The sequence below is a fragment of the Denticeps clupeoides genome, chromosome 20, assembly GCF_900700375.1.
Source record: "Denticeps clupeoides chromosome 20, fDenClu1.1, whole genome shotgun sequence".
NCBI classification, from domain to species: Eukaryota; Metazoa; Chordata; class Actinopteri; order Clupeiformes; family Denticipitidae; genus Denticeps; species Denticeps clupeoides.
This window is the reverse complement of record NC_041726.1, coordinates 2,960,606-2,981,313: the sequence shown is the minus strand read 5'-3', so window position 1 is coordinate 2,981,313 and position 20,708 is coordinate 2,960,606. Positions and strand designations below refer to the sequence as shown.

At 47.1% G+C, this 20,708-nt stretch overlaps 1 pseudogene; it reads right to left on the bottom strand.

Annotated features, from left to right (window-relative positions):
* Positions 1–20,708, bottom strand: part of LOC114770598 (CUB and sushi domain-containing protein 3-like) — a 272,842-nt pseudogene that overhangs the window by 164,263 nt on the left and 87,871 nt on the right.

Sequence of the window (20,708 nt, the reverse complement as noted above, 5' to 3'; positions counted from 1 at the left end):
CAGTACAGGCCAAAAGTTTGGACACCTTCTCATTCAACGTGTTTTCTTTATCTTCATGACCATTTACGTTGGTAGATTCTCACTGAAGGCATCAAAACTATGAATGAACACATGTGGAGTTATGTACTTAACAAAAAGTGGAGACCTGGTCTCCACAGTCACCGGACCTGAACCCAATCCAGATGGTGTGGGGTGAGCTGGACCAACAAGTGCTAAACACCTCTGGGAACTCCTTCAAGACTGTTGGAGAAGCATTTCAGGTGACGACCTCTTGAAGCTCATCGAGAGAATGCCAAGAGTGTGCAAAGCAGTAACCAGAGCAAAGAAACTAGAATATAACACATGTTTTCACTTATTTCACCTTTTTTTGTTAAGTACATAACTCCACATGTGTTCATTCATAGTTTTGATGCATTCAGTGAGAATCTACCAACGTAAATGGTCATGAAAATAAAGAAAACACACGAGTGAATGAGAAGGTGTGTCCAAACCTTTGACCTGTACTGTAGACACTGCCCACTATCTGCCAAACATTGCCCATATGTGTCTGAAACCGAATGAAGCGTCTCGTTAGATTTCAGCTCACTGATGACGCGAAAATGATCATGAATTTAAAAATCTTTCTAAGATATCTGACTGCGCTGGTTCTGCCGTTGTGTTTACATGCATGAAGTGTGGGTCTCGGTGGAAGAGCGTTCACTTTCCGTAGGCATCAAATCCATTGGCCGCACCTGCGCTCTTGTTAACCAAGTATTGACACCCCAGGCTGGTGCAAAAATACCACCGTCCGTTAAAGTCTATATCTGAGGAGCCGGGGGAAAAAAAGGAGTTTATGAGCAAAAGACAGAGCTTTAAAAGAGTGGCTTTTATTTTTTCCCGGCGTTGTTGGTCTCAGATCCCGCTGGGCCCCTCAATTCGTGTTTCGGGAAGAAGAAAACTCTCAGAACTGCTGAGTTTTGTTGTTGCATTCATGGATGTAATCAATTCTTCTTCAGTACCTGTCAAAAAAGCAAAAAAAAAAAAGCGAGGGCCTTTCCGGGGCCTGCCGCTCCTCAACTTTTTACGCTCATCTGGTCCCCATTATGGTCCCCTCGTGACCTCTGCAAATCTTCATGGCTCGAATGGATCTGCACCTTCATGAATTCATTTATGTGGGAAATAACAGCATTGTCTCTTTCCATTACAGTAACGACATTTCTTGCACTTCAATCAAGTTTAGTCGATGCCACAAATGATTAAATGACTGCATCTGCTCTCTTTTGCAGATCTGAGTCCCCGTGGAAGGCAAGATGAAACTGGGATGAACACTTCGCTTATTTTAGCATCTTGTCTTTTCCTGTGCAACCGTAAGGTAAGGTTCATTAGGGACCATAGGAATAATTGTACTTAGAAATTATTTAAATCAAGTGGAAGTTCATGTTGGATGAGGGACAGAACCCGGGAGTTAAATCTACTGGTTGTGCCGGCAAAGCTAAAATAAAACTATTAAAATATGTTTTTTGTAATGATATGCATTTGTAAAACTGTCAGCCCCATGTTCAGCCCCTTATTATGCAACAGTTAAACATTATTAATAGACTGGCAATAGGAAATGGACATGGAATGGACCCTCTTTGGGTGTCACTGGTTTCTAATACTGAGAACCATCTGAGCTATTTAGGATAATATCAATAATTGTTATAAAACAGTTTACTCAACCTAACTGTGCTCGTGCCCCATGTTTTTATCCCACATCGTAACCACACTCTTGTGTTTTTATGGGAAATAAAAGCGAGTTTGGGGAGCTTTATCTTGTATATTATTAATAATGGCCTCATTGGATCATAAAAGCAAGGTCGCTTATCCATAAAGATGGCACAAGAAAACTATTCCTCATATGGTTTACTGTGTCCTTCGGAATCTGTGCCCAATAGAGAGACTCCGGTAAATTCATTAGGAACAATTTGCATTGCCGCTGCTCATGTGAAATCGATGGACGACAGATGCAGCGGAATCAGAGGCAAAGGCCATCTACGAACTTTTCACCAGTCCTCCTCTTTACGAAGCGAGTCCATACGGCTCATTAATGCATGACCCTTAACTGCACTTAGCAATATGGCTAGCAATCAAGTCCTGGCACGAGAAAGAGATTGAAAAAAAGTCGTACGAAAACATGGGCTGTGACAGAATTTTAAGACTGCGTCACTGCAGCCGTCAAATTACGCTTCAAAGGAATTCCTTATGGGGAAAAAACGAAGGCCGCCGCCACATACGAAAAATCCTGTCTCTGCCGAGAGAACCAGGGGAGCCACTCAGTTAATGACCACGCCGAGGTCGTGAGCTCCATTATTTTCATGGACTTATTGAAATGTACAGAGCCTAAATCACCGCGCCACCTCCACTGGACAGTTCGGTGAGAGCAAGACTGTGAAAGCGAGCTGCTGTGCGACGGCCGCGTCGGTGAGATGAGTTTCCCTCATCGGTGGCTGAAAATAAACTAGGTCAATGCGTTTTCAATCCAAGTCAATATTCCAGCACAGTCAACTGATTAATAATATTTCTCAGTCGTGATGAAAAAACACACAAGATCACGAAGAGAAAAATATGTCATTTTACGTTAAAGATTTTTTAATGCTAACAATAAGAAATACAGTGTATTGTATTGCCCTCTCAAGTATGCGAACCACGAGTTGAGGGAGTTGCACATATATTTGTCCAATACGGACAAATATATTCATGGAATAGGTGTTAAAATACTGCTTCTTTATGAATGTATTTAGGTTGCTTTATGAGATGATGCTTCCTTTGATGATGGTGGGCCTGTTCTCTTTGTAGAGCTAGAGTGGAGCTTCAGTAATCACTTGGATTTGGGCTTTTATTCCTCTTTCGCCCCTTAAACCCCAATTTAAAGGTATTGAACTGTGCGATAACTTTTTAGACTGTGAGAGCCTTACCAGTGTTAAAACGTTTGCTTGTAGACATTGAATAATAATAATTCAATCAATTTGCACCACTGTGTGTCAAACCTGGAACCACCTGGAACAACAACAAGCAGCCCCATCTAGAATACCAGCGTTTAAGTCACGTAGCATGCAGATCCTTAACATTGGCTTAATACATCTCCTGCATTCTGCCGCTTCATCTGAAACTTATCGTGACCCACATTAGACCTCATCCAGGACCCGTGTATAGGGCTTCATGAGATGGCAAATGGGAAACGCCATGCATTTGCAATAACACGTAATGTGTTTTCCCTTCCATAAATATTAAAGTGTTGTAAGCTTAACCCTCGCCCCAGACCTGGCCTTATCCCATTGACGACACCTAGTCACAGAACGTTACGAGAAACGTGCAAATGTGGCTTTTAACCCCTTGACGCTACCTCAATGCTGACTGCTTTTATAGTTGCAGCTGTTAAACATTTGGCAAAAGTAGTCCAGACCTTAAACCCTGACACCTAGAGACATGACCTTTGAAGCAGTCCATGTCCCAATGCAGCGTTCACATCTAGATCAGCGATTTTCTCCAACGCAATTCAGACGATGCACAAACGATATTGCATATAATGTGATATACAAGTAGTACGTTGGACTTGGCATCTTGGTTTACTGCTCTGTCCTCAGCCACCTCTACCGAGGCTGGACACATCTGCCTGGACACGCCTGCTGGAGTTATTAGTAGGCAAAATTTATTGGGACTGGCCAGCGTTCTCAATATCTTAATAAAACTTCCTGAGAGCCTGTCTGGAAGCCCTCCAGAAAACAGCATTTTTTTCAACCCGGCATCCCAACACTTACAAGAGGTGGAATGTTGGGCAAGGCCGTGGGCGGCGCGTCCTCGCGCCGAGCAGGGGACTGTTTTAGGACCCGGGCTCTGGGTGCCGCTCGCCGACAGATGACGCGTACTGACGGTGATGCTCTGTAATGCTGGCGGTGGGAATTGTCAGGCCCGGAATATCGGATCGAGCCGCCTGGGCAGAGCGGGCTGTCATGTCACGACGCTGTCACGCCGATTTCACGCTCCTGTGCACAGCCCGACCGGATCCGCCGCCGGCAGCAGTGCGCTGAAACCAACATTTTTGAGGGCCCGGAAAATGACCAAGAAATAATAAAACTACACAAATTGCTTTCTCCTTAAATCATTTCTTCTCACACTTGTACCTAAAGAAACATTCTAAAGCAGCATGACTTATTGGAGAGCTGTTGTTGCGCGTGTAAATTTCGCGAGAGGCGGTGTTGAACGAAAGGTTTTATACGGAAGAATGGTGTGGGTGGTACCATCTCTCTTTTTAATCGATCAAACTAGTGAGCAGTGAAGTCTACCCATTGGCACACATGGATTCTGCTTCTATCACTTTATACGACGGGCTTATGGCCCTTTTGGGAGCTCAATCTTTTTAATGGGCTTAAATTTGACCAATCTCACAAAAGCACTCTTTGCTAATGCGAAATACAGAATCGAACACTTCAAAGAGTCCAAAAGACTCACTTTAATTTGCCATTCGCTTTAATTGGATAAAAAAAAAAAAGCAAAAGGAGAGATTTAAAGAAAAATAAAAAGGCAATAACATTTACTACTGTTGCTTCAGTCGGAGTGAGGGAAATGGAGAGCAGTTTGTAACTTTTCAAGGACAATTTGAAGTCACCATCTGCAGCACAAACAGCTTTCAGAGGCATGGGAAAATTTAAGCTGTGAACAAGTACTTCCTGTCACATTAGAGACCTGTGTAGATAACGTAGGCAGAGTGAATAATTGCACAATACCATATTTATATGTAAAAAAGGGAAAATGCGAAGAGAAAATAAATATGGTAATATTAGAGAAAAGCCTTCTTTGTTGAGCGTCTAATAGAAAAAGCTTTTTTATTCCAGTAGGTATTCATTATGAGGATGTTTGTATGGTAATATGAAAAAGACCGTAAATTATGAATAACCCAAATGCATACAGAATCAAAGGCCCTTGATACATGTGATCGCGCAGGCTGTCCACCATGGGATAATGGAGATTTGTGCACGCTCAAGAACCAGAAGAAAGGGCAATGAAGCTTTCATACTTATTCCATTGCATGGTCACTCGTACTGAAAAGGAACGAAAGAAAAAAAAGTAAAATGAAACAGAGAGAGAAAGACTCTAAAATCAAGCTAAGCTAATGCTAAAGTAAAACTAAGTTAAAAGCTTAGCACAGTTTTTTGTATCATATTTCATGAATGCGAGTGTTTAAGGCTGCTTTAGTGTGTTCATGTAAAATGAAACATTAAAAAAAAGATAAGCTCGGCTGGTAATAAGATAAGATATATTTATACTTTATTTCTAACACTACTCATAATTAGTTAGTTAGCTAAGGAACACCCCAAAATCACAGGTTCGAACCCCACCTGAAACTTCTGACTGTAATGCTGGACAAAGGCGCTGGTCACGTGTTGCACAAGGGTTGTCGTCCCCGATGAAATGCAATAAATAATTCATAGAGATTGAATGCTGAGAAATCTCATTTTGTGGAATAGTTTGGTTCATTACATTAACGCCAGGCTGTAATTTCCTGCTTGCTGAACGCCATTATGATGGAGGATTAAAGAATAAAGGAAAAAACGGCAAAAATACGACCAAACATATTCTGTCTGAAAGGCAGAGATGATTATTATCTCATTATCAAAAACATGGGATCATTTGACCATTAATCAACTAGTCGGATCCTGTATAGCATTGATAATATTGTTCTGATGGCCTTGACCTTCACCATGAATACCAGAAGCATTCGTAACTTTTCAATTGCAACTGATGCACTGATCGTAGTTTGACATCCATTCAAAGACATGTATTTTAGTTTACCAGGACTAAGAAGACCGCAAGCCCATTGGAAAAAAGGACAAATATGGCGCCTGAAAGCAAAGGCTTTGCATGTGGCATTTCATTCAGCTCACCCCATTCATCTACCACTGGCCTGTGGAAAACCCGCCCACATGGGCCACCTCCGCAGCATTTGCCATTTGTGGCGACCTTGCCGTGCGGCGCGCTTACAATTCTGAACTCACGTTTCCACGTCTGAGGCTCAAGCGCCACCTGGGCGCAATGTTGAACATATATCCGTTATCGGCATTTCAGAACGGTTTCTCATCGAGCTCTCAGCCCCGGACTGTAGCGCCCTCCCAATTCTGCTCACGTTCGCATTGGACTAAAGGAAACATGATGCAATATCTGTCATCTCGTTTCCTCCGTATTAAAAGTAAAGGCCTGGCGGCGAAAAGCCGCGCTCACCTACGGGCAAAGTCTTATTTGAAAGCGGTCATGGCCGGTGCACTTTATAATTGGGCCGAACATGAGACGATAAATCCTGATATGTTTAAGAGCACAGGCCGAGACGGGGGGTGGGCGGCCGAGAGTCGCTGAGCAGATGGAACGAGTCCGCTCGGCTCACGTTCGGCAATTTAAGCCCGCAACAGGAATGCCCTGGCGTGGCGGGTCCAGAAATCCGGAAAGTCCGGAAAGGCTGGGTACCTGATGGATTGAGTAGTTACATCTAAACTTTTTTTTTTTTTTTTTTCCACAAAGTGGATTTGAAAAGTGATGTTTTCCAACAGTTTAATTAGTTCATTAGTAATGGTTCAAATGCAATATGGTTCACTTATTAGGCATGAAATGACCAGTGGGGGGCATGTGCCTCCATCTCCCATCTCCGGCGTGTCAGGTGGGGCCCGTGCTGATAAAGCGTCTCTGTCCGTAACTTGATCGCGCTAATGAAAACGAGCCTAATCGTCCCTGCGGCCTATTAATCTCCGACTTTGGGGAAAATGACCATATTTAATTGGTTAGTGTCCGTGCTATTAATAAAGAGCCGACGCGCCATGCACAGACGCACAGGCGTGCGAGTTAGGAATGCAAACACACGGGTGGCCATTAGCCGCACACACAAACACACATTCGCCATGCACCGTCCGTACACACAAAGCGGGGGTGGGGGGTGGCGAGGGCGCTGACCTCTGCAGATGGGCACAGGGAAGTCCCAGACGGCCGCGTTGCCCGCGTTGGTCACGCACGTGAGCTGGGGGTGGCCGTCCAGCACGTAGCCCGCCACGCAGCTGTAGCGGATCTTGTCCCCTACGTTGAAGCGTGTCCCATACAGGACGCCTTTGGGTGGGACGCCCGGGTTCCCACAGGAGCTGCTCTGCAACTCTGAAAAGGAGAAGAAACGGAGCCATATAACTTGCAGGTTTAAGTAAGCTCAACAATGCAATATGAGGTGAATTACGCCAATCAAAATACATCAAGCATCATAGAACAACTGGGGCAGTGGTGGCCTTAAGGAAGCGGCCCCGTAATCAGAAAGTTGCCGGTTCGAATCCCAAACTGCCAAGGTACCACTGAGGTACCACTGAGCAAAGCACCGTCCCCACACACTGCTCCCCGGGCGCCTGTCATGGTGCCCACCGCTCACCAAGGGTGATGGGTTAAATGCAGAGGACAAATTTCACTGTGTGCACCGTGTGCTGTGCTGCTGTGTATGACAACCACTTCCCTTTCACTTCACTTAATGTCACCATAACGGCATTAACTGGAAAATTCTGGGTGCCGACGTGCTGGTGTTGTTGCTAAGCAACGTCACTCGCCCAGGAAAGTGAGGAAAGTGAGGAGATGGTCGGAGAGCTGATGGCGTCTCAGGCGGACAGGAAGTGAGCAGGTGTTTGGGATAGGGGGGCGCACGGCTCTTTACTTCTCGTGAGCCCCCCCCCCTCGCCGCTCCACTGCGGAGAGAGACGCGGAGAGAAGATTGTAATTAGAAATGCTCTTCGGCTCCCCTCCGGTCAATACGTGTTTATGGAGGGGCGCAGCTGAGGGTAAAGATGCAGCTGCCGCCGCCCGGGAGCGTAAACAGCATGGCCCTCCGAGCCTGACAGCGTCGCTGCCGGTGACTCGAGAGCCAAACAAAGAGAGACGGGACAGAGGAAGAGACGGAAAGACAGGGTTGAGGAAGAAGAGGGAGAGATTCTGTTTTGGGAAACAAATAGCTTCCAATAAGAGATCAGTTTAATATTGGGTCAAATAAATAAGAACATGAAAAATTTGGCTGAAAAATGTCAGATTTACAACGACCTTAAGGTTTTGCAATTCCACTGTTTTTATTCAAATTTACATTTATTCAATTGTATTTGTGACATACACGGTCATACACGGTATGATATGCAGTGAAATGCTTTGGCGACTGTACAGACCACAGTATTGCAAATATGCAGTATATGCAAACATAACCAAATATTACACTTTTATGTCTTTAACATAAAACATAAAATATGTGTAACAGGTAGGGTGAAGGTGTGCAAATGAGTGAAGTCAAAGTATAAAGTGAAAAGTAAAAAAAGAGTAAAAAGTTTGAAAAAAGTTAAAAAGTATGTGCAAGGTTCAGTCCAACACATACACGTCACACTTTCGAGTCTCAGCATTATCAAATAAAGCACAACTTTTTAAAGTTTTACCCCAAAACGGTGTTCTGTGAAGTTATTCGGCTCTACTCAACTTAATTGGTTTATGTCACTTAACAGTCAGAGTGGCTTCCCAGTTGGCAAGTACACAATAATACCCAGGCCAATAGCGCCAACGTTGCAAAATGATAGAATGAACAATGAAGGTGACAGACAGAAGAGGGAGAAGAAGGGAATTTGAGAGGGTTTGGGAATGATAGCATTTTTCAAAAAAAAAGTGATACACAGCAACACAGCACACAGTGAAATTTGTCCTCTGCATTTAACCCATCACCCTTGGTGAGCAGTGGACAGCCATGACAGGTGCCCGGGGATCAGTGTGTGGGGACGGTGCTTTGCTCAGTGGCACCTCAGTGATTCGAACCGACAACCTTCTGATTACGGGGCCGCTTCCTTAACCACTAGGCCACCACTGCCTATATTCCTTTATGCAAAGCTGAGTGGCCATTGTGAGCCGGGGGTCTACACCGGCCCTTCGCATGGTGCCCTGCCACATCTCCGTCCCTCTCCTGCTCTAACAATAGTGTTTTGGACGCCGCTGTTTATGGCCTTTTAACCGCCTGGCCAACTCGCACAGCAGCCATCACTTATCCTGCACCGGCTCTGCACGGTAAACGGAGGGAAAGGTCCCGGCCTTACAAATCGTGACTGGCGTGAGGCACTAGCCCCATGAAAAGCAGCCGGAGCGGTTAAGGCCACAGGTGGCCATCTTGATTCTCATATCGGATAATCCGCGGGGGTATTCCCGGGGGGGTGGGGAGGCTGGAGGTAAATAAGCTAGCACTTCTAGGGGATGTGGAGCACACGGTGCCGTCTCGGTCCTCTGCTGGCCGTCTTCTTGTCTGTGATTGGCCAAAAGTCGAACTATCTATGCATCCCGCTGGACTAGTTTTTTTTGTGCGTGTGCTATTGCACACATCAAACTTGGAGGAAGGAAAAGATATGAGTGTGAAATTCTGGCATCAGTAGCCCCCTTAAGGGATGTCAACGTTGCCATTTAAGATTTTGATGTGTGAGTTCAGTGCAATGCAGAGGAACGAATATCGAGATTTTCCCCCTCTGCTTTTGGGTAAAAAAATTATAAAAATGTGAACAATTGTACAACAGAATTTACAAAGTGTGATTTTAGGGGCCGTGAAAGCGCGATTCAGGCTAGAGATCTCCTTGGCGATGTTCTGAGATAAGCTGGCAAGATGGTCCGAGATGGTTCCGGCCTCAGTCAGGGAGCAGGGCCAGAGCTGAATTACAGAAGGACAACATGTAATCTGGCTAATGCTTTCTCATTTCCCAGAGTACAGAGACAAAGATACATCACAGAGCATCGTGCTACCCACCAAAGAACTAATAATGGCCGATTCGAAATAAATGTAAGTAACCCTAATGGTCATTTGTATTAGTCCACCATGTAAAAAAAAATAAAATACGGTCATTACTCGAAATGGTATAAAAAAGGTAACATTTTTCTTTGCAATACTTGTATAGTTTAGATGTTCAGAAGAAAGCTGCGATACGGGCAAAAGCAAACACCGTCTCGAGTCCATAATTCCCTAAATTGAACAACTTAGAGGATCGACTTTGGTCTGTTAGAGAGAATGGAATTAGCAGGGTGCCCAATGCCAACCCTGCTGAGTTTCTCATTACCCGCAGATCCCTCCTTCGTTTTACTACATTTTAAGTTTTTTATTTTTATTGTCACTACAATTTGCAAGAGAGTTAAAAATAATACTGTGTTTCACCTGAACGCTGACAACGGTTGTAATTGTCCCTGGAACTCAAAGTCAATTTGTCAGGGCGCAATCATCGACTGAATTCAGCTCTAACATGGAACCTGTAACCAATTTCCCAGGTAACCCAGGAAACGTTGTGACCTCCCCACTCATCCGAGTGCAACGGCGCCGAGGAGCTCCTGCCAACGCCGGGCCTGATTGCAGCTGGAAGGGAGATGGGCTTTTTTAGCCGCGGAATTACCCGTGCTCCGCGAGCCGGCCTTATCGGCGCGCCAGCGCTTCAGCCCACCATCCATCTCAGTCGTCTTGGCCTGGAGGACGCGCGGTGGCGATAGTGCCGGACCTTGCCAGGGCTCTCTGTCAGCGACAGGGCATTTTCCTCAACGTTCCTAACTGGACTAATACAAGAGGTCCTATCGATTGCATTTGTAGACCTGGATGTACTTGGCGGACTGTTTTCAAAGCGCTAGGTCAAAGGCGTCCTCAAGCTTTGCATAAAGAACTAGTCTTTTAAATTATGTTTTAAATGGGTGGACGTCTCTTCAACGATGTCTCAGACACAGCCGACTTCCTCATTCTTTAAACCCACAACACATCCATAAATGTACTAGGATTGTTGCCAGAGACCTTTAAAAAAAAATGCATCATATCCACACACAAAGCGTTCAAAGCTATCTGATAAGAATTTAAGCCATGAAAATTTCAATTAAATAAGGACACTGTGTTCTACACTGTGTTCTAAGGACACTGGCCCATTAGTGAACCAGACCCATCCAATGGGTGGAGAAAATATACACAGAAATACACAGACAAGGAAAGAACGGCGAGGCTCTAGGCAGAAAAGACAAATAAAATCAATAACCCATCGTACATTCAACATACTTTGTGTTCACGGGTAAAAAAAAAAAACTGCACCGGTGCCCTTTTCCTTGAAAAAAATGTAAAAAAAAAATTCTAATAAAATGACTTTACACGGATGATGCACATATCATATCCCTCAAGTTCATTCGGAGATGATTAGCCCACTGGGCCTCAACACAGAGTTCAAGACTTCATTTCAGAGGCACGCTATTCATAAGGGGAGCATAAAAGCTCACGAAGCGACTGTGAGGTTCCTTACGCGGCAGGCGAAGGCTCCCATTTCCCCGGCAAAGTGGGTGTGAACCGGCTCGGAGCGTCCATCCTAATGAGTGACGGGGAGAAGCATTTGGTTGGACAGATCTGGTATTTTCGTCGTTACCCGTACGTGAGCACGCACTAACGCGACCTTAGGCGCCCTCTTGGCCACACGTGGTTTTTTTTTTGGGGGGGGGGGAGCCACTTCCTCCAACACCTGTCCTCCTTCATTACCCCGGCACACGTCACAGCCGTGCTTGTCCTCCGGCCCCTTTTTCCACAGCTCCGTTCGGGGAGGGCCCTTGAGGAGGGCGCAACAGTTCAATGGCACAGCCGGGCCAACGTCATTAATACTTTGGGAAAAGGGGAGAAATGAAAAGGGAGGGAAAAAAGCTGGTGCACACAACACATTAGCATCACAATTTGGCTTTAATAAAGCAGGACTGGGAGCGGGGGGGGGTGCATATTACAATATGCTCCGAACTCGCCTCAATCCTCTCCTGTACATGAATTATGTTCCTGTTGAGGCTTAAGAGGGAAAAATTGGCTACGCGCTTCCACTCCGCCGGGAATAATAAGATCCGTAATGCCATTTCCGTCATGGGGATGCAGCCACATTCAGATGAAACACAACGGAGGTCCGCACTCTTTCATTAATGCAATTTCGATTGCGCCAACGGACAGAACCTATCCAGATTCAGAATCTCTGGACCATCCCGGCGGACCTTCAGCGCCAGGCAGAGATGCAAAGGTTACGTTCTGTGAAGCTATTTCTTCCCACAGACCTTCATCCATGTACATTTTGTCCCCAGATAAGCAATTACAAGCCGAGCTGCTCACCAGGCCGGGCTGCCATAGGAAAATGGAGAGGAATGAAAAGTAAGCAGGGGAAATGTGTGAAAAGGGCCTTCCAGGCACACTTTCAATCATAGTTTATTGTTGAGACGGATGACACGGCAAAGTACGAGATTGGAGGCAAAAAAAACCAGAAAAGCACGGGGTAAACAGATGGGCGTGTTGTGAAATTGGGAAATAAAAGATGATTCATATCAGGGGGTTACAGTAAATATGCCCCGAAAGGGACCGAGCCGTTCTTTGAGCCACGACAGGCCGCTTGACATTTGATCGTCTTCGGCCTCGGCAGTAAAGCCTCCTGAAATGACCCGATTTGAAGGTTGAGGTGAGCTCATAGCCTCACTATTGGCGCACCGTTGAGCCCAAGGTGGCACCACGTCTGGGGTTACATCACAGGTGGCATGAGGAGCCGATACGCTGATACGCTTTGATCTTCCTGCGCAGAAGAACAGAAGCTTTTTGTAAAATAACCCTCGGCAAAGAGATGAAAGGAGCCAAAAAGGGACACTATATTGCACCCTGTTTTGTGGCCCCGCCCCTACCACATTTTTTTTTTTCTTTTCTCCCTCCATCCATTGCGATGACTTTCATAAAGTTTAATGCAATTCTCAGTCTTTAATGTCATCAGCAGAAACCTAAAGATCACGGCATAGCTCAATCTGCCATCGATCGGCGAGCCGCGCTCTGATATGTTCGACCTGTGCCGGGACTTTAGCGCCAGGCCCCCGCGAAGTGTGGCCCTGCACACTAATTGCAGCGCCTCCGATACGATCGGGAAAAACCCCGCTTGCCCCGTTCCTTGGCACTGTCCACACACCAGCGCTCCCTGTCCCTTTATTATTCTTCTATTTATTATTCGTTTTTTTACCATCGTATTAATGTTGTACACAGCTGCAATTAAATAACAGAACGTAATAATGATCTCAAGCAGGCATGGCAAAAAAATAAACCCTCTTTCTCACGAGCATCGTATTCTTGAGCGTTATCTTGGCATTAGGTTGTCGCACGCGTCGGCGCCAAAGCTGTTCATTTATTCATTTGTCTGCAACCACGAGGGCCACAGTGACCCCATGCATGCCGCGTTAAAAAAAGAAAAACAAATAAAACACTTGTGCATAGTGAGATCATGCGACGTGAAAGTGTCGGCATAAGTCAAAGTCAGAGTCAAAGTCAACTTTATTGTCAATTCTGCCACATGTACAGGACATACAGAGAATTGAAATTGCGTTACTCTCAGACCCATGGTGCATACAAGTAACATTCAAATACAAACAGTAACATTAAATACAACAATAACATTAAATACAAGGGTATAAAAATAAGGTGGTAGTAGTCTAGTGGGTAAGACACTCGCCTGTGAACCAGAAGACCCGGGTTCAAATCCCACTTACTACCATTGTGTCCCTCAGCAAGACACTTAACCTTAAGTTGCTCCAGGGAGACTGTCCCTGTAAAATACTGACTGTAAGTCGCTCTGGATAAGGGCGTCCGATAAATGCTGTAAATGTAAATAAAAATAAGCATAATATATAAAATTTTAAAACACAATATACAAGTAAGGGCACATGGTGGAGAGTGCTCAATGGGGGCTGGTGCTCTTGATCTTCTTAGTTTGCGGAGGAAGTAAACTACATCTACAGCGTGGCACGCGACAAGCGACGCGCTTAATGTCCCGACGCAGTACAGTAGTGTGCATAGCAGTAATTGCCCATCGAGCCGGTGAGAGCCGGAGTCAGGACGCTGGCCGGCTGTAGTGACGGTGGTTCATGCCTCAGTATTATTTAACGCCTGCCTGCGGCTTTGATACGAGACGGAAGGCTGTCGGCCTGGATGCGGAGTCCTGCTGAGAGAAGGCCTGTCTCTCTCTCTCTCTCTCTCTCTCTCTCTCTCTCTACCACACCTTTCATATGAGCCGGGCCTGCGCTCAGACAAAGGCAGCGCGAAAGAGAATGACAGAAGAAAGCCTCCTTTCTTTGGCTGATCCGTAGGAAGTCAAAAATAGAAAACGGAGCACGGGATGGAAAAAAAAAAAGAGCCTTGCTGGACTCAAGAGTGCTAATGTGCCGGCCCAGTTCCAGGGAACCAGACGAAATCCTCTTACCCCCCCCGTACATTGTCTCAGTTGTAACAAGACATGATATCCCCACACACTAGATGATTCGGAAATTAATCCGTTACTTCAAGACTGTGTTCCCCTGTAGGCCTGCAGTCCCTCCTCCGTTCCGAAAAAGCGCACGTCACTTGATTAGAAAACTTCATTATGAGCCAAGCGTCTTTTATCCACGCTGTCATGTTTTTTCGTAGGGGAAGAGTCGGAACCCGAATCACTTTACAAGCTGACGCGGACGGAGTAATTACTCAGTAATTACGTACTCAGGAGCTAAATTCAGCATAGAGTTCAGGTTTGGTAAAAAAATAGAACAAAGTTTCTTTTGGATTTACCATTACATTTACATTTACAGCATTTACCAGACGCCTTTATGCAGAGCGACTTACAATCAGTAGTTACTGGGACAGTCCCCCCTGGAGACACTCAAGTGTCTTGCTCAGGGACACGATGGTAGTAAGTGAGATTTGAACCTGGGTCTTCTGGTTCATAGGCGAGTGTGTTACCCACTAGGCTACTACCACCCATGATGTACAGCATGTACAGGAAATGCACCCCATTCACAGGTTATTTGTCAAAGTAAACAAAAGTATGACTGAGGGTGCAGTGGTGGCCTAGCGGTTAAGAAAGTGGCACCGTAATCAGAAGGTTGCCGGTTCGAATCCCGATCGGCCAAGATGCCGCCGAGGTGTCACCGAGCAAAGCACCGTCCCCACACACTGCTCCCCGGGTGCCTGTCATGGCTGCCCACTGCTCACCAAAGGTGATGGTTAAATGCAGAGGACTAATTTCACTGTGTGCACCGTGTGCTGTGCTGCTGTGTATCACAAGTGACAATCACTTTACTTCATTTTTACTATGAGTGGATTTTTGATCGTTTATTTCGGCTCAGAAAACTCCCCGCTATCACGACACTCAACGAAAACTGACTGGATGAAAGAAGATGGCCTCCTCAACCACGGCTGACTTTGGCTTGCTCACCATGGGCTTTGAGGACTGTTCCACTGTCCATTGTGGAGAAAATTAACAAATTAAGGCCGATTGATTGATTGATTGATGACAACGGACAATGGTTTCCACATTAACAGCTGGGAGGACATGCAAACGTCTCCGCCCGTGCGGAACAGCGGAAGCCGCTGAGACCTCTGCGAAGGAGCAGCGCAGATAAACTGATTCCTGCTCCCCACGGTATCGGGGGTTACAGGCGGCGGCTGCTGAGATTAATGGTCGCGTCTTCAAGGGAGTAAAACGGGTTCTCGGCCAAAAATATATATGTGGGAGTCGGAGGACGGGGGGGGAGAGAGGACGGGGGGTAAGGGGCTGATAGCACTTCATCTTCGCTCGGGAGGGTGCGACCGGGCACAGCCCGGCTCTTCCTCTCTGGAGAAGCGGAGACTCCACGTCCAATAGGCTTAGAAAATCGCGGACAAACTACTTCACCCCAGAGGAAGTTTGAAACGCCCGTTTATTGGCCCGTTACTGAGCTCTAAAAGTTGGGCTGGCTTTCTTCCGCACCTCCTCAAAAACCCTTGGCAAATTCGATTTGCTTTAATCAGAACGAGCACCCCCCTTCGTTTCTTGGGGCGCGTGGAAATGCTTCTTATCGCTTGGCTGGGACCCTGAGCTTGATGACTACCGCGGGTGGTAGTGACCTGGTGGGTAACACACTTACCTATGAACCAGGAGACCATTGTGTCCCTGAGCAAGACACTAAACCCTGATTGTCTCCAGGGGGGGACTGTCCCTGTAACTACTGACTGTAAGTCACTCTGGATAAGGCCGTCTGGTAAATGGTACAAATGGCTGTAAATTGATGAAGATCAACTCTTAACGCAAGTGAAGTGGGAGGGACAAGCAGGACGACTTCGAGGTGACAGGAAAGGCTTCAGGCAACTTAAACCCCCAGCACCTCTCTTTCTCCGCCTCGGATCATTATCCGGCAACGCCGGCGCCCCCACCGATCGGAGGTAGATAAACCAACGAGTGCCATACAGCAGGTCGTGGGGGGTTAAAATGGACGAGCCGCGAGTTTTTGCCGGACTGCTCGCTCTCCGTATTTAAACGTGCGCCGCGGGAGAAAAGTCGAGCTGACATTCGGCGAGCGCTACGTGCTTCTGATTGAGGAACGTCGACAACAACCCCCCCCCCCGCGTCCATTTGCATTGCTCCGCCGGAGAGAAAAAGGTCGCGCCGCGGAGCGGGCCCGGAGATGGAGGGTCGTTTGATCCCGTCCCTGCGCCATTTTCCCGCAGCCGCGCAGGCGCTGCATGCGTAATGTGACGGGGGGGGGGGGGGGGGAACCGGCCATCAGTCTGCAATCGGTCTGGCGGAACCGAAATAGACGTCTCTCTCCCCGGAGACGGCTGCGCCCACGCCTTGATAACGGCGTGTGCAAAATGCGTGTTTACAGGGGCGCCCGTGGGCCCTTTCCTTTCGGCCGCGTGCAGCGCGGGCCGTGACGGTGCGGCCGGGCCGGCGTGTGCTTTGGTATGTCGGCCCACGCTCCCGGCGCCGCGATTCATTATACGCGTGCGGTTCCGCCGAGGAGAGGGACGGCCGCTATCAGGGGAAATCAAAGCCCGGAGTCCCAGGGCTGGAGAAGAGAGGGCTGACGGATGGGCCTCACATCCTTCCGAGAACGTGCGGGGAGCGCCGCCTTCCTCATTACCCCGCGCGGGAATGCATCGCGCGGCCCCGGCGCTGCCAGCTGCAAGGTCGGTCACGGAAGCGCCGCCATCAATCAGCGCGTCGGCTACGGCTGCGGCTCCAGCCGGCCCGGCCGCTGCAGAGAGGCTCGTGCCGCCCAGCGTGGGCGCCAAATTTGCAGAGGGGGGCCGTAAGGATGGAGATCTTTTTTTTTTTTTTTAAGTGAAGTGATTGTCACTTGTGATACACAGGAGCACAGCACACGGTGCACACAGTGAAATGTGTCCTCTGCATTTAACCAGTGGGCGGCCATGACAGGTGCCCGAGGAGCAGTGTGTGGGGATGGTGCTTTGTTCAGTGGCACCTTGGCGGGTCGGGACTCGAACCCGCCAACCCGTCGGGACTCGAAACGTCCGAGAGCCCATAACGTGGAAACTAGGGATTGGATTTTCAAAAGGAGGGCTTGGGTACCTTCAGCTACACTGCCATCTTATCTGGTGTGAAGGAAATAGTGTGTGTGTGTGTGTGTATCAGAGAGAGTGGGCTTTTCGGCGACTGTGTGATATCACTCTTGCCCAAACACTCCACTTTAATTAAACCCAGTCTGACCCAAGCTTTCCGGCGAGGCGGCAAGCTCCCGCCTCAATTCAGGCCGGCGCCGTATCTCCGAAACCCACATTCCTGCTCTGGGGGCTGAACATATGTTACCGAGGCACAACATCACCACGCAGACAGGTGCTAAGACCCGCCCGCATGGCGAGCAGACGACGAGAACGCGAGTGCGTTGCGTGGCGCCACGGCGCCGCCGGAACACGATGAGATTTGACAGGCTGTATGCCGCGAGCGTTGTTGCCGCATGGTCCGGGACCTTACCTCCAACAGCACGTGGTGGACTAGCTGCGGTGCCAACGCGGAGACAGCGAGCGGAATCGAACATGACTGAGCGAGGAAGAGTAGAACGACCCTTCCCAAAGTGTTTGGACAGATGTTGGGGCTGACGCTTGCCGAAAACACTTGCATCTCCCACGGTGACACACCACATGCAGCTTGCAGTGCCAAGCAGACTCAGCCAAAGCAAGTCAAAGGAGTCACCGGGAAGACGTCATCGGGATGGAGGAAGTGGGACTCCATATGACTCCATATTTTTTTTTTTTTTTCAATCCATCCAATTCCTTGCAGTACAAGAACACCATACTTTTGCATTTTGCTTTCAAGGGTGGACCTCAATGTGAATAGCATTTACATTTACAGCATTTACACCCTTATCCAGAGCGACTTACAGTCAGTAGTTACAGGGACAGTCCCCCCCTGGAGACACTCAGGGTTAAGTGTCTTGCTCAGGGACACGATGGTAGTAAGTGGGGTTTGAACCTGGGTCTTCTGGTTCATAGGCGAGTGTGTTACCCACTAGGCCGCTACCACACCAATAGCAAATTCGGAAAAGTACAAATAGTCAATTTCAGCAAAAGTATTTTTTTTTCAGTATCTGTATTTGGGTGAATATAGAACATGTTGAAAAACAGCATTTATTAAAGCTTCAGTTTCAGTCTGAAAATGATGTAATTGTCACAGTTTGTCATCGTCCTAATTTGTTTGTCATTTTCAACTGACGTTACGTGTATAATGCAAACCCATTGTATCTGTATGTATGCCTTTGTATCTGGTCCTGTATTTTACTTTGTTCCTTGCAAAATCTTGAAGTCTCCGTGAAGTCGTGCAACTGCGTCCTGTTTCCATGCCGAGCCACACCACACCGCCATGACAGTGAGAGACAATGGCAGAAAATAATCCTGAGAAATTCACTGAAAGACGAGTGAGAAATAGGTTCCTCGATACATAATTTTCACAAGCGGACCTTGCAACAGATTTGTCCAGTTGCAATATTACCTAATATTTGCCTAATATTAAGGATATTAGTAAAAACAACCGGGCCGAATGGCCCCTCTCTGGGAGTTCTAGCGTTAATCGATTAATTAAAACTACTGGATTAACATGGAATTTCTAAGGCAAAAGAAGGTCAAGGAAGGCTAGGTCTACCATAGTAGATATATAGTCACTTACTAGACCCCAAGAACTTAAAGAATCCCTTAAGGTCCATCACTCAGGGGGTTATCTCTGGCAAGTTACTGCAGTCTGAAACACGCCAAGCATCCTAAAACTGTTCCTATAATTGCAGTGAATTGTTCCAAAAAAGGCTAAAGCTCAGCTAATATCTAGTTTGCCTTGAGACCAAACACTTTTCAGAGCTATGAATTGACATTTTTCACCCTCAAATAAAGTCGTTATCGATGGCAAAGCAAACAATCCTTCTGTAATGTGTTTGCACATGGAGAAACCCAGAGCGCTGCAAGTTCCATCACAAGGTCATCACCCCAATCCATCCCATTAATGGCGGACGCCGAGCACGGAGGGAGAGGGCCTGAAATGTTTGTGGCCAGACGAGGGTGGGGAAACACACCAGAGAACGCTCAAACGGTATAAGGGCATAAAACAGAAGCACGTTTACATTTGTCACGCCGGGCAGAACGTGTAGCCAACTCGTGCTGACGAGCAAGTGAGAAGATGCATGGCTATAATTCTTACTTAACGATTAAAATATTGCTCGGCAGGAGAGGAGAGCTCTGCTCTCCAGGCTTTAGGGCTTAAAACTGCACTCTAAGGATGATGGGAATGTCTGCTCGCTCACTGGATCCGAATTCAGGTTGAGGCTTCTGCATAAGCAGGATCGGCAAAAAAATGAAAACCCCTGGCAAATGTGTGAAGATTAAACAACGATGGAGAGAGAGAGAGAGAGAGAGAGAGACGTGGTGAAGGAAACCGGCTGCAAAATATAACGCTCAGAGGGTGCAGAGTCCCACGGGATGTGGACAGACGTGCTGAAATGCCGCTGTTTTACATTCAGACCCGAGGACCGACAACATCTCGCAGCGGTGGTGGCATTACACAAGGCGTCTCACCTTTTAGCTGCGTGGGCAGGAAAAAGTTCAATAAAGTAATTTACTACATTGATCCGGCTGAAAGGACTCATGTGGTCTACAAAGAAAACTTGGCAAGTAAACAGCAGATGGGAACTAACGCACGTGTGAGTTTTTAGCCGTTAAAAGGGTCCTTGAAGGACAGACCTGATTAAGCACCTTACTAATTTACGTTCTAAGATCAGGGGCGATTTACAGTAGGGGTTCGCGTTAGGTTGGCTTGGTGATTTGTGCCTGGAGGCAAATCAGCCTGTCTACGTGTTCAAAGAAGGTGAAGCGATTGTCATTGTCATACACTGCAGCACGGCACGCGGCGACACAACGAAACGTGTCCTCTGCATTTAACCATCACCCTGAGTGAGCAGTGGGCAGCCATGACAGGCGCCCGGGGAGCAGTGTGTAGGGACGGCAACCTTCTGATTATGGGGCCGCCTCCTTAACCGCTCCGTACTGACATGACCCCAACGTGATTTGAACATGCAACCTTCTGATATGGAGTTGTGCCACCGTTGTGCCATGAGATCTGCAAACCAGATTGCAACCAGATAGCTAGCGTGCAAAATTTCTCTCTTTACAAATTTTTTTGGGATTCATCATTGCTCAAACAACAGTCCATTTTCTAAAGGAATGTTGAACTTCTTCAGACAGCATGTTGGGGACGCACACCCTCAACAACAGTGATCCGACAGCCTCTAAAAGCCATGTACGACGGGTTTACCGTCAGGTGAGCTCGTGGTGCCGTATCAACTCTATCCGTGCAGTCCTTGCATTACAAGGAAACCCTACTGTTGCATTTTGCTTACATTTTCTAAATGTACCTCGATGAGAA